The 12,018-nt window shown below is 47.1% G+C and overlaps 1 pseudogene; it reads right to left on the bottom strand.

Moving 5' to 3' along the window:
- Positions 1 to 537: 537 nt before the first annotated feature.
- On the bottom strand, positions 538 to 2,080 carry LOC147271482 (uncharacterized; annotated as a pseudogene).
- Positions 2,081 to 12,018: the final 9,938 nt, after the last annotated feature.

Genomic DNA, 12,018 nt, shown 5'->3' with positions numbered 1-12,018 from the left:
AATCCCTCACATAGGAACCATGTATTTGTTAAAGCAGCGCTCGCTGTGTCTGTGTAGGAGCCGGTACTGAGCGTATACTGCATGTGTACTACTACTAAAGGTACTTCACCGGAGGCTCCAGCTGATGTCACATATTTCTCCATCAGCTGGATGACATCAATGATATCAGAGACTCCGCCCACTCATTTATTTTCACACATCTCAAAGACAATTCAGTGTTTGATCAGGATCAATACATCAATATAAAGATCAGTAATTGGTGCCAAGTGGATCTTTGATGGTGACCTCAGAGAAATCAGATCAGACCTCACACCCTCCTGTCCAATGGTGGCTCCATGATTTCAGCTTCATCCTGTCTCTGTCCTGCTGAGTTTTCTCCTCTCTTTGTCTCTGTTCCTGCAGTCACACTGGATAGTTCCTGTGTGAAGGGGACCAACAAAGTGGTGGTGGACGCGTTGTCCAGAGTTCCTTCAGTGTGGAAATTGATAGTGAACTGTTTTCCTGTCTCTGGTTCTCCTCTTGTCTTTTCCTAGCCTCCTACATCATTGCTTTCTGGGTGCACTGGTCAATGCGGTACCTTGGGACAAGAGATGCTGGACCACCAGAGCAGCCACTGGTTCACCTCCTGATAGGTTTACCTCATCTGTACAGAACAATGGGTGATGTACATGGTTTGAGGGGGTTTGGTTCATTATCATTTCGGCTTTTAAAAAAAATGCATTTCAGGTACTTTGGTGCCGTGACTTGCTTCTGGACCCCTTTCTTGAGGGTGTGTGTGTGTGTGTGTGTGTGGGGGGGGGGGGGTATAAAGGTCCCGTGGCTGGTGCCTTTCATGCTGTTCCTTGTGTTGCAGCAGGTATCTGGAGGGTGGGGGGCTGTTCGTTCCTCCTAGTTGAAGCTCCTGGGCCCGGTGCTCTCTACATACAGAACCCGCCTTGCTGGCCGGGAGCCTCTCTTCCTCCTCATCCATTGTCACTTTGATTTTCAGCAGACAACATCTCTTCTTTCCACCTCCCTTACACACATGCACACATGAACCCACACCACCAACTGTACTGACGATCACATCACATTGTTGTCTGAGTTCAATTTTGGTTCATCGTTGTGTTTTTTCATGAAATAAATTCATTTTTTGGCCGTCAACCTGCGTCTCCCACTCTTGTCACGCTTCAAAGCCACGTCTTGCAAAGGTGGTTTCTTCCCAGTGTGCGTTCTCATGTGTCTTTTCAGATGTCCCTTTTCTGAGAATCTTTTACCACAAACTGAGCAGGGAAATGGTTTCTCCCCAGTATGAGTTCTCATGTGTTTTCAGATCTCCCTGAACTGAGAATCTTTTGCCACAAAGTGAGCAGGGATATGGTTTCTCCCCAGTGTGAGTTCTCATGTGTCTTTTCAGATGCCCCTTTTCTGAAAATCTTATGCCACAAATAGAGCAGGGAAATGGTTTCTCCCCAGTGTGTGTTCTCATGTGTCTATTCAGATATCCCTTTCCTGAAAACCTTCCGCCACAAACTGAGCAGGGAAATGGTTTCTCCCCAGTGTGTGTTCTCATGTGTGTTTTCAGATCTCCCTTAACTGAGAATCTTTTGCCACAAACTGAACAGGGATATGGTTTCTCCCCAGTGTGTGTTCTCATGTGTCTTTTCAGATGCCCCCTTTCTGAAAATCTTGTGCCACAAACTGAGCAGGGATATGTTTTTTCCCCTGTGTGCATTCTCATGTGTGATTCTAGATGTTCCTTAACTGAGAATCTTGTGCCACAAACTGAGCATGGGAATGGTTTCTCCCCAGTGTGCGTTCTCATGTGTCTTTTCAGATGCCCCTTTTCTGAAAATCTTGTGCCACAAACTGAGCAGGGGAATGGTTTCTCCCCTGTGTATGTTCTCCTGTGTCTTTTCAGATATCCCTCTTCTGAAAACCTTCCTCCACAAACTGAGCATGGGAACAGTTTCTCCCCAGTGTGTGTTCTCATGTGTACATCCAAACGCCTTCTGTTTCGAAAACCTTTACTGCATGTTGAGCACCTAAAGGGACACTCATCCTCACTGACTTCAGGCTCAGCTTCAGAAGAGTCTGACATCTGGTCTTCAGTCTGGGGTTGTACAAGTGCATCTGGATCTACCTTGCTGGCTGGTTCTGGTTCTGGTTCTCCACTCTCTTCTCCATCAGCTTCTGTTTTCAGAGGATGAACTGGGCTGCTGCTCAGAGACTCTTCTTTCAAGTTCTCCTCAGTTAGACTCTGGTGAAGCTGTGGGAACTGAGGTTTCTCTTCGTCCCCTTCACTCTTCACAGGGACCAGAGTGAAGGGGAACGTGGTGATATCAGCCTCCTCCTGCCCTTGAAGCTGCCCTCCCTCCTCACTGATCCTGAGCTCCTCCCACTCCTCTTTAATGTGGGGGGGCTCTGGGTCCTGCAGCTCAGGGGGAACCTCTTCTTTAATCACCAGCAGCTGCTCCACATCTGCAGGACACAAACAGCAACATCAGAAATCTCTTCATTTGACTCTGAAACAGCGGAGCAACAGACAGAAACAGAACTCAACTCAATGAAAAGAGACGTCCTGCTACTGACGACCAGTCAGCAAACTGGGAACAGAAACACTGGCTTCAGATGCTTGGATCAACGTTGTGTCACCCAGGTCAAAGGTCATAGGTCCCCTCTGCTGAATGGTTTTGGTCCATTCATGATCACATCTGCTAGTCAGAATGTTCATTTCTAGAATGAGACCCTGTAGGAGAATGAGAGTTCAGTCCCTAGAACCAGAGGGAACCTGTACCGATGCTAAACATGTCAGTCCACCTACACTCACAGCCAGGGAGGTGCTGGCCACTGGGAGAAGTGGAATGATTCCCTAATGGCCGGTCCAGCCCAGGCCAACCGGGCAGTGGAGAAAAAAAGGTTGTTTTTAATGGGCTGATATAATTTCCAGTCTACAGGATCATCTTTTAACAAGGTAGCACCGTAGCAGCCTCCAGAAGAACGACACAAGGACACCAACATGCACAGCATGCTGGGCCAGCCTGTCACACACGACTCAGTTAGCAGGAGTTAGCAACACAGTGTGAATGTCCCCTCAGCTTGATCTTGTCTTGGTTCAGTTCAATGGTAACATGCTTTTGATGCCTGTCAATGGGAGTGTTCTTAACATTGACCACTGACAGTGACTCACACCTCAAGTCTCCTAAAATGCTCTCGCTGGCGCGCGGCTGAGGGCCTCAGGAGTTGAACTTCCTGGACTGAATTAGGGGCCCAGCACGTCCCTGCACACCCAAACAGCCAAGTCAGCCAGGATCCAAGATAAGAACAATCTGGGAATGACCATCCCTTCCTGGTAGATCATCAAGCCAAACACACACACACACACACACACACACACACACACCCACACACACACACACACACACACACACACACACACACACAGCCTGTCTTCAGTATAAAGCTGTGTTCTGTCTCGTTGGAAGACATCTCTGACTGTGTTGTTAGCAGGGCTGCTGTGAATCAAGAGGTTCTCCATCGATCCCTGAGTCTCCATCACTGATTCCTCTCCTCCACCTCTTTCTGACACAACAATCCTGACAGTGACAGTCTGGGTTGGAGCTGAGCAAAGTTGGATCTGGTCTCTGGATCTGGACTGAAACTGCATTAAAATGATCAACAGAGCTTCACTGGTGTCTGCAGGAGTTCTACCTTTGTAGTTTGTCCACTGAAGCTGCTGTAACTTTAGAGAATTCTGACGGGACTCATTTGGATATCATGTGACTTGCTGCAGGAGACAGAGAGACTGCTGACACGTGTGTGTGTGTGTGTGTGTGTGTGTGTGTGTGTGTGTGTGTGTGTGTGCTGCCTGAGTCCCACCAACATTGTGCTGCCTGCTCTTTGACTTTGTCTCAGGGGTTTTTCCAGCTGGTCTGGACCACTTGGTCTGATGAAGCTCCAGCTAGAATTCCTGGACTTTGTTTCTGAGCTACTAAAACCTCCCTTTATGTTGGGAACAATGCAGCAGGTCCCTGCGGGGACTCACCTGCTCTGTCCAGCCTGACTCGGGGCTTCACCACGGCATCGAGCAGCAACCTCTGCCGGCGGTTCTACCGCTCGTACTCCGCCACGGTTTCCTCCAGCAGAGCCACGATCTGCTCCGCGGCCGCCGCCAGCCGCTCGGTGAGCAGCGCTCTCAGCACCGGTACTCCAGCCGCTGAGTCTCCTTCTCCCAGCTGCAGCAGGAAGTCTTCAGCGGCGGCGAGGATCCGCTCCTGGACCGACACCCGCAGCAGCTGCGCGGCGCACATGTTGAGGTTCTACCGGCGCCACTCAGCCTTCAGGAGACAAAGACCGAGGCCGGGGGTTCACGGACTTCTCCTTCTTTCCTTGTTGTGTTCAAAGCTTCCCGCTTCTTCTTCTCGTTTTGTGAAGCGCGTATTGATGACGTATATGGTGACGTCCGAAGCCTCTTCAGCCGGCAGTGACCACGTGACTGATTCAGGCCCTGCTTCTCCGGCTTGGCGTGAGATTCTAAATGTAAAGCAGTGAAACGCCGTGGTTTCCTCCCTCCTCGTCCAAAAGCGTTCGCTATTTGATCAAAGGAAGGAGAAACAAGTGACTCCATGTTGTGGAGGCTGAACTCAGAGTTGAGAGAACTTTCATTCTGATCTGAGAGCAGCAACAAAGCCACTGAGAAAAACTGAACCACTGTTAGAGTCGGCACAGCATCAGCAGTCAGGCTGTGTTCACACTGGGAGAAACCATCGGACAGAAACCTCCCTCAGTCACACTGAAGGAACCTGAACTGACTGCTGCAGCTGGGACACACACACACACACACACACACACACACACACACACACACACACACACACACACACACACACTCACTCAGCAGGAAACATGAACAGAGAGATAAAAGCACGGGATGCCTCCTCCTCCTCCTTCCAGAGATCAACTGATCTCCAGATTGACTTCAGTTCTTTGATCAGAATTCTTCTTCCTCCTTGATAGATTTATTGATACTTTGTCATAGACGGTCCATTCCTATTGGAGGATGTTAAAGAGCAGAAGAACCAGGTTCCCATGTATGGAACTAAAATATTTATATACTGTATTGCAGTAGTTTCCAACATCCATCCATCCATTGTCTTCCTCTTATTCCTGTTAAGGGTCATGGGGCTGGAGCCTATCCCAGATTCTACAGGCGAGAGGCGGGGTTCACCCTGGACAGGTCACCAGTCCATCACAGGACCAACACATAGAGACAGACAACCATTCACTCTCACAGTCACACCTACAGTCAATTTAGAGTATCAATCAGCCTCGTCCCCTCTTGATGTCTTTGGACTGTGGGAGGAAGCTGGAGAACCAGAGAGAACCCACGCAGGAACAGGAGAACATGGAGACTCCACACAGAAAGATCCTGTGCTCCAGCCGGGACTGGAACCTGGAACCTTCTTGCTGTGAGGTATTTTTATCTCACAAGTGGAAAAATGTAGAATCTTCATGTCATTACATGTCGTTCTCCATTGGGTCACTAGGGGGCAGCACCTACCTGCATCGCCAATATGAGCCTTCAGTCTGTCAGGGGGTAGAATTCAGTCACCACCAATGACATCAGAGTCAGAGTTTAGACATCAAAGACAGACATTAAAGCCTCTCTGATAAAACAAAAATATACTGCAATATTTTTTTCCAAAGTGAGACCCTCTTTATTCTCTAGTTTCATCTGCTGCAATAATAATGAGCATCTTTGTCAGTCTACTGATGAATGTCAGATATCTTTGATGACCAAACCTGGACGTTTGTCTCAGTTTGACTGGAAGTCTCATTCATTCATTTCTCCTCCATGATTTCCTGCAATGATTTCCTGGTTCTGCTCCATTCAGGTTCAGAGAGCTGAGATTAAAATCACTCAGGAATAAAAGAGGAGACACCAACAAGTCAGCATGGAAGAGGAGCAGCTTTTCAAACTGGTCACCCTGGCTGCTGGTCTGGGCCTCCCTTTGCCTCGGTGCTCCTTGAACCAGTGAAGGTCCTGGTCCAGTCTTCTCCACTGAGTCCTTGTCAACAGGGAGCACCTCCCCACCAGAGAGGTGCAGGGCAAAGGAAAGGAAAACTCCAACCAGAATGAACGCTGCACTAAAAACTGCCCTCCATTTCTTGAGGGGAACGTTGGGTCTTCCTCAGGCAAATGGCAGTCAGCAGTGGCTCAACATCTGAACTGAGCCCAGACCTGGTCAGCTGATCATTCACCAGCTCAGCCCCTCCCACTCATGACGAAGACCTTGAAAACCCCAACATCACCTCCTCCACCTCAGTCTGGCGTGTCTGGATGGAGGGCTGTGATGTCAGCAGCGATGACATCACTGACACAAACACACTGATCTCTGACTGGTTTGGTCTGAGTGGGATTCAGTGACATCACACGACCTGCACGAGATGAAGGGGCGGGGCACCCAGGAGCTGTGACATCACTGGTGACTCTTGTTGGGCCGCCTTCTTGGCCAAAGTGGAGGAGAACAGGACCCAAATACAGACGGGGGAGAGGAGCGTTCAACAAAAGGAGGCTTGAATGATGAAAAGACAAAGAACAACAAAGGAACTCAAAGCACCAACAGAGGAGAAAAGACAAAGTAGCAAACAAAAGCCAAACTTCCACTGGAAACTTGGAGGAGCTGGAACAGGAGGGAGAGAACATGAGGCTGAGAACCCTGGAGAATGAGAGGTGGACAAATCCACCAGCGCAGCATCAGGAGAGCAAAGAAACCAGAAGGAGCTTTGAGGAGCTGCTGACATGCAGCCAGGGAGCGTCTGCCTGAGATGGGAGGAGCTGCTCATCCACCCAGATGGAGAAGCAGCCATCTTGCTCTTCTGACGCCGACCGGCAGAAGGAACAGAGGAGGTGAGGGGCCTCACGTTGTCATGGCAACATGGAAACATTCCACTCTGTCAGCGGTGCCTCCATCAGACGCACTTTGTCTTTGTGAAGATCAAAGTGAAAGGAAATAATAAAATAAAACAATGAAGGCTGCATGAACTGAGTGACACACTTGAGGATGACATCAGCGAAATGTGTGATGTCACACTGCAGAGTCGTGAGGTCACCACCAGAGAACAAATGAGTGATGAGATGCTGATTATTGACTCTCTACTTTAAATGATCTCACTCTCTTCCAGCTTGAAGAAGTTGGAGGATGAATGAAGTCAAGAACTGGAAAAATGGAGAACGTTCATGTCATTACATGTTGTTCTCCATTGAGTCACTAGGGGGCAGCACCTACCTGCAACTCCTGGGAGCCCTCAGTCTCACCTCATTTTCAGTCTCCAACTAAAATGAAGCTTCAACTCTTCTGAATCCTCTCCACCTGTCAGATCTGTTTGAAACTTCCAGGTTTGATCAACATCCCAGTCTGAACACATCTATAGGTCAGTAGTGACCACAGCGCCACCTACTGGCAGCAGGAAATGACAGATTTGACACTGAGATGTCCTCGTCACGGCGTGATGGAGAGTTCTGATGATTCATCAGCACAATCAAACTCTGAGAACTCCTCCCTGCATGGTTGATGAGGGTCAAAGTTCCCATGTGTCTCACTTCAGGTGGAGGACCAGAGATTTTAGGCTCATGTGAGTGGTTGATCTAATGTAAGAATAACAGACCACAGACTAGTCAGTGAATAAAACTGCCGACTTCTTTATAGACAGAAAATGTCAGAAAAACAAAAACTAGTGGTACCAAACCCTTTACATCCACACACATTCAATAAAGGAGTCTCCCTCCAACCAACAGACAGAAACCAAACCTCAGGAGAATCAGGTTATTGACCTCTTTTGAGTCTTATTTGAAGTTAACCCGACTTATTTGAGTTGAGGTTTAATTTGGTGGCTGGATTTCTATGATTGTTTGTTTACTTCACGGTGTCTATTTGAGTTTCCTCAGTCTAGGTTCTCATTTGATCTTGGTTCAGCCTATTGATGAGTTTTAGTTCTACGTTCCCTCTTCCTGTTGGGTTGTTTCACCGGCTCTATCCAAGCTTGAACTCCCTTTCAACAACCCACTCATGTAACACCGATTTGGCACACAATCAGGAAACGTGAACAAAACAAAGTTATAAAAATAAAACTCAGTGCCAAAGTATTTCAATTTACAACTCAATCTCACAAATCAATAATCAGAGTCTCTCCCGTTCATCAGCAGTCTTTTCGTTCAGTCCGTTATCAGTCCAAAAGAAATTCAAGGTGTCTCTGTGAAACCTGTCAGTTCTGTCCTACCACAATCCCACCGTCAGGGTCAGTGTCACCTGGGTGGGTGAGGTTTGCAGCGCCATTTTCCACTCCGACTCTCTCTCTCCTGTGGGTGGCTCGCCATCTTTTCTCCACAGCGTCAGGTGTGTTCGCACACCAGTGATCCCGCCTACAAAACCTGGCAAAATCCTCGTTCACAACGCAATCAACAAAATCCAGAATCATGGACAGCAGTTGAGTCCAGTGTCTTCTCAAAAAATGAAGGGACCAAGGAGAAAACCTCAAAAGAGTCTGCTTTGTTTACTCTTTCCTCTCTCATTCTCGAGTCGTCCGTCTGCTTTAGTTTACTTTATTTATATTTGTACAGCACTTTTCATCCAGAGACTGCAACACAAAGTGCTTCACAGAACTGAGAGAAAACAGGCAACGTTTAATAAAATATAAAACAATACAATAAATACATGTTAAGAACCCGGCCTTCCCAACCCACATGACCTCATACATGCACACACCACCCCCCCCTCCCACACACACACACACACAACCACACACTGACTGTCAGTAGGAACATGGCAGGGCACTGAAAATCCTAGTGAGGAAAGACCACCTATGGGGGGCCATCCTCACCAGGAGGTGCCACAGCCCACAACCACAGGGAGCGCCGCCACCCAGACCCCCCCGACCCGGACAGACGGGTACACTCCACATATAATGCAGAGCCCCCCAGCTCTCCGGGCCTGGACGATCCCAAGGACGACGCCCCTGTGGGCGGACCAGACACACCTCCCAGTGTGGAGGGCCCCCACCAGGAAACACTGGAGCTAAAAACTAAAAGACTCAAAGAAGGTAGAATAGGAAAGAACAGAAATTACAATGATATTAAAATATCAGAATGACATAAAATATATATAAAATCTAAAAGTTTTAAGAGCTAATAAAAAAGTAGAATAAAATAATTAAAAGACAAAAGTAACAATAAGATATCGTGATAAAATTAAAGGCTAAGAGAGACTAAGTCAGTTAAAAGCTAAGCTAAAAAGGGGAGTCTTGAGCCTCCTTTTGAAAACATCAACAGTCTCTGCGGTCCTGATGTTCTCTGGCAGGCTGTTCCAGAACTTTGGGCCATAATGGCTGGATGCAGCCTCCCCGTGGGTTTTAGTTCTGACTCTTGGAACGACTAAAAGGCCGGTGCCAGAGGACCTCAGGGTCCGCGATGGTTGATATGATAAAAGCAGTTCAGATAAATAAGGTGGGCCAAGACCATTAAGACACTTAAAAACTACTAAAAGAACCTTAAAATCGATCCTGAAACACACGGGGAGCCGATGCAGCGACATTAAAACTGGTGTAATGAGCTCCCGCCCTCTGGTCCTCGTCAGCACACGTGCTGCAGAATTCTGGAGTCATTGTAGATTATAGATGGTTGTTTTGGGGAGACCAGAGAGCAGCAGGGCACTACAAGAATCTGAAGGACTGGAAATAAAAGCATGCATCAGCACCTCCGTGTTGGCCTGAGAGGAACGGGCGACTCTGGCTCTGTTCTTAAGATGATAAAAACCTCTCTTAGTTATGTTCTTGACATGTGGAATGAAATTCAGCTCAGAGTCAAAAATGACGCCCAGGTTCTTTACAGATTGTGAAGGTGATGTGATCCTTTGATGAGTTTAGGATCAGTCAGAGATCAAAGACTGAAGCAGGAGATCAATGAACAGAATTCAGACATCAAAGACAGAATTCAGACATCAAACACATCCCCGATGGAGGCTACACCCCCCCCAGACAGTTTCCATTTAAGTCGTAAGTTTTACGACTTAAATGATCCATTGTGCGCTTCACGCGTGGGTTCGAATCCCGTCGTAGGAGACTTTCTTCTCCTAGATTATGGAATTACTGTGAGGCTTTTAACTGACACAGATACCAGCTGACTCAACTTCCCTTTCACATCCTGACCAAAACAACTCTGACACCCAGAGCTTGCATGTGTCAATCACCTCTGGAGAAGGTCCCGCCCCCTTAGAGCAAAAATCCTCCCATCAGTGAAGAAAACTGAAGACACCTCTTGGATGAGAGCTGAAGCGTCTTCTAGAAACCTGAAACAGTCCACTTGACACATTTAAATAATTCTACAATCCTACAGTTTCACTGAGCTTTTGTCCAAAGCCATGTTCATGTATCACATGTATATAATATATATGTGACACTCTTTCATCTACTCATTAACAAAAATGCAGTCTAATTCCAGTAAATTTGTGCAGAAGAAAACGTTATTTGTGCTGCTTCTTTATTTATTTATTAAGTTTAGTTAGTATTTTTTAATGTGTTTTCTTTCAAGTCACATTTTGTCCATTAACTTCATAATCAGAGTCTCCATCTCATCACATGACTAAAGTCTGGGTTCTGTATTGGTGGTAAAATATCCTTCCATGCCCCTCACTAGTTTGCACACAGAAAAGCATATTTTACTGGTTTCAGATCTCTTAGCTTGTTCTCTCTCTTAAACCTGCTGAGGCAGCTTTCATTGTGTGATTGATTTTAAAATATAAATATGGAACAGAACCATTGGAATCAGATGTCAGGACATTTGAAGGAATGTCAATCTCCTGTTGAAATGTTGCAGTGTTCAGCTGAGGCTCTCTGGCAGTGGCACCAGGAGCCCCAATGGCAGAACCTGGACCCTCCTGGAGGAGAACCACAGGTGAGGGCCTTCTTGGCTCCAGATTGATGGAAATCAAGTGTCTGAGGCTGTTAGCAGCCATTAAGTTGATCTGGTTGGCACTGGTATTTGTTCTTGCTGCAGCTCAGGAGTGATTCAGGAGAAGAGTTTCAGAACAGCCAAGGTTGGGGACTGGAATTCTAAAATTTCCCCTGGAACCAAACAACCTTGGAGGGTAAAACCTCCAATCATAGCCACTCAGATGCAGCAGCAGAAGAAGCTGTCATCTACCCTGATAGTCAGAGCATCAAGTCAAGGAAACATCACCATCTTGTAGTTCCAAACCTCCACCTGTCAGATTCAGCTACTTCTTATTGTGGGACTTTAAACTTGAACACAATGGAATTTGGACAAGGAGTTTTCCTTCCAGTCCAAACATCATCGTCCAGCCTCCAACCAGAGGTCCATCAGTTATCATGGAGCCACAGGTGGAGTCTGGATTCTTTTCTAGAATGAGACGGCAGTGACAGTCCTGCCAAGTGACATCACTGACATGAATGGATGACTTCAGTCACATGACTGGATGACTTCAGTCACGTGACTGGATGACTTCAGTCACGTGACTGGATGACAGTGTAGATGCCAATGTAGAGGTTTGGGAAATAGTCTCTGAGAATCCAGCTTGAAGCCACGCCCTCCTTGTTCTTCAAAAAGTCTCCCTGCAATCCTGTACTTGGGTTCAGTGTTGCTGTTCCATTTTTCAGCTGCAGGTGTCGCTGTGATACCAGGTTCAGTTCAAGATTCCCAACTCCAGCTCATGTTGGTGACCTCAGTGGCAGGTAAAATGGTGCTTCAGTGGATCATGTGATCAACTCATGTGTGTCCTCACTGCTCCACAGGTCTGTCAAATGTTCTGTAAAATAGTTGGACCCAGCAGAGCTGCTAGATTAGGAGTTGATGGAGTCGTTGCAGATACCAGGGTCCAAAGTCCAGCTTGAACCTGGTTTGTGCAGTTCTTTGTCAAGCTAGCAGCCATTCTTGTCACTGCCAAGCTAAAGTGACTTCTGTCAACAAAGGTCAACATACAGAAGGATATTTCTACTGGCAGTTCAAGATTTTGATCAAACTCCTTT

This window comes from Aulostomus chinensis, chromosome 1 (assembly GCF_037954235.1).
Source record: "Aulostomus chinensis isolate RoL2024-O1b breed Wild chromosome 1, RoL_Achi_v1.0, whole genome shotgun sequence".
In the NCBI taxonomy this organism is placed as follows: domain Eukaryota; kingdom Metazoa; phylum Chordata; class Actinopteri; order Syngnathiformes; family Aulostomidae; genus Aulostomus; species Aulostomus chinensis.
Note: the sequence above shows the minus strand (reverse complement) of the source record. Positions and strands in the feature narration are given on the sequence as shown.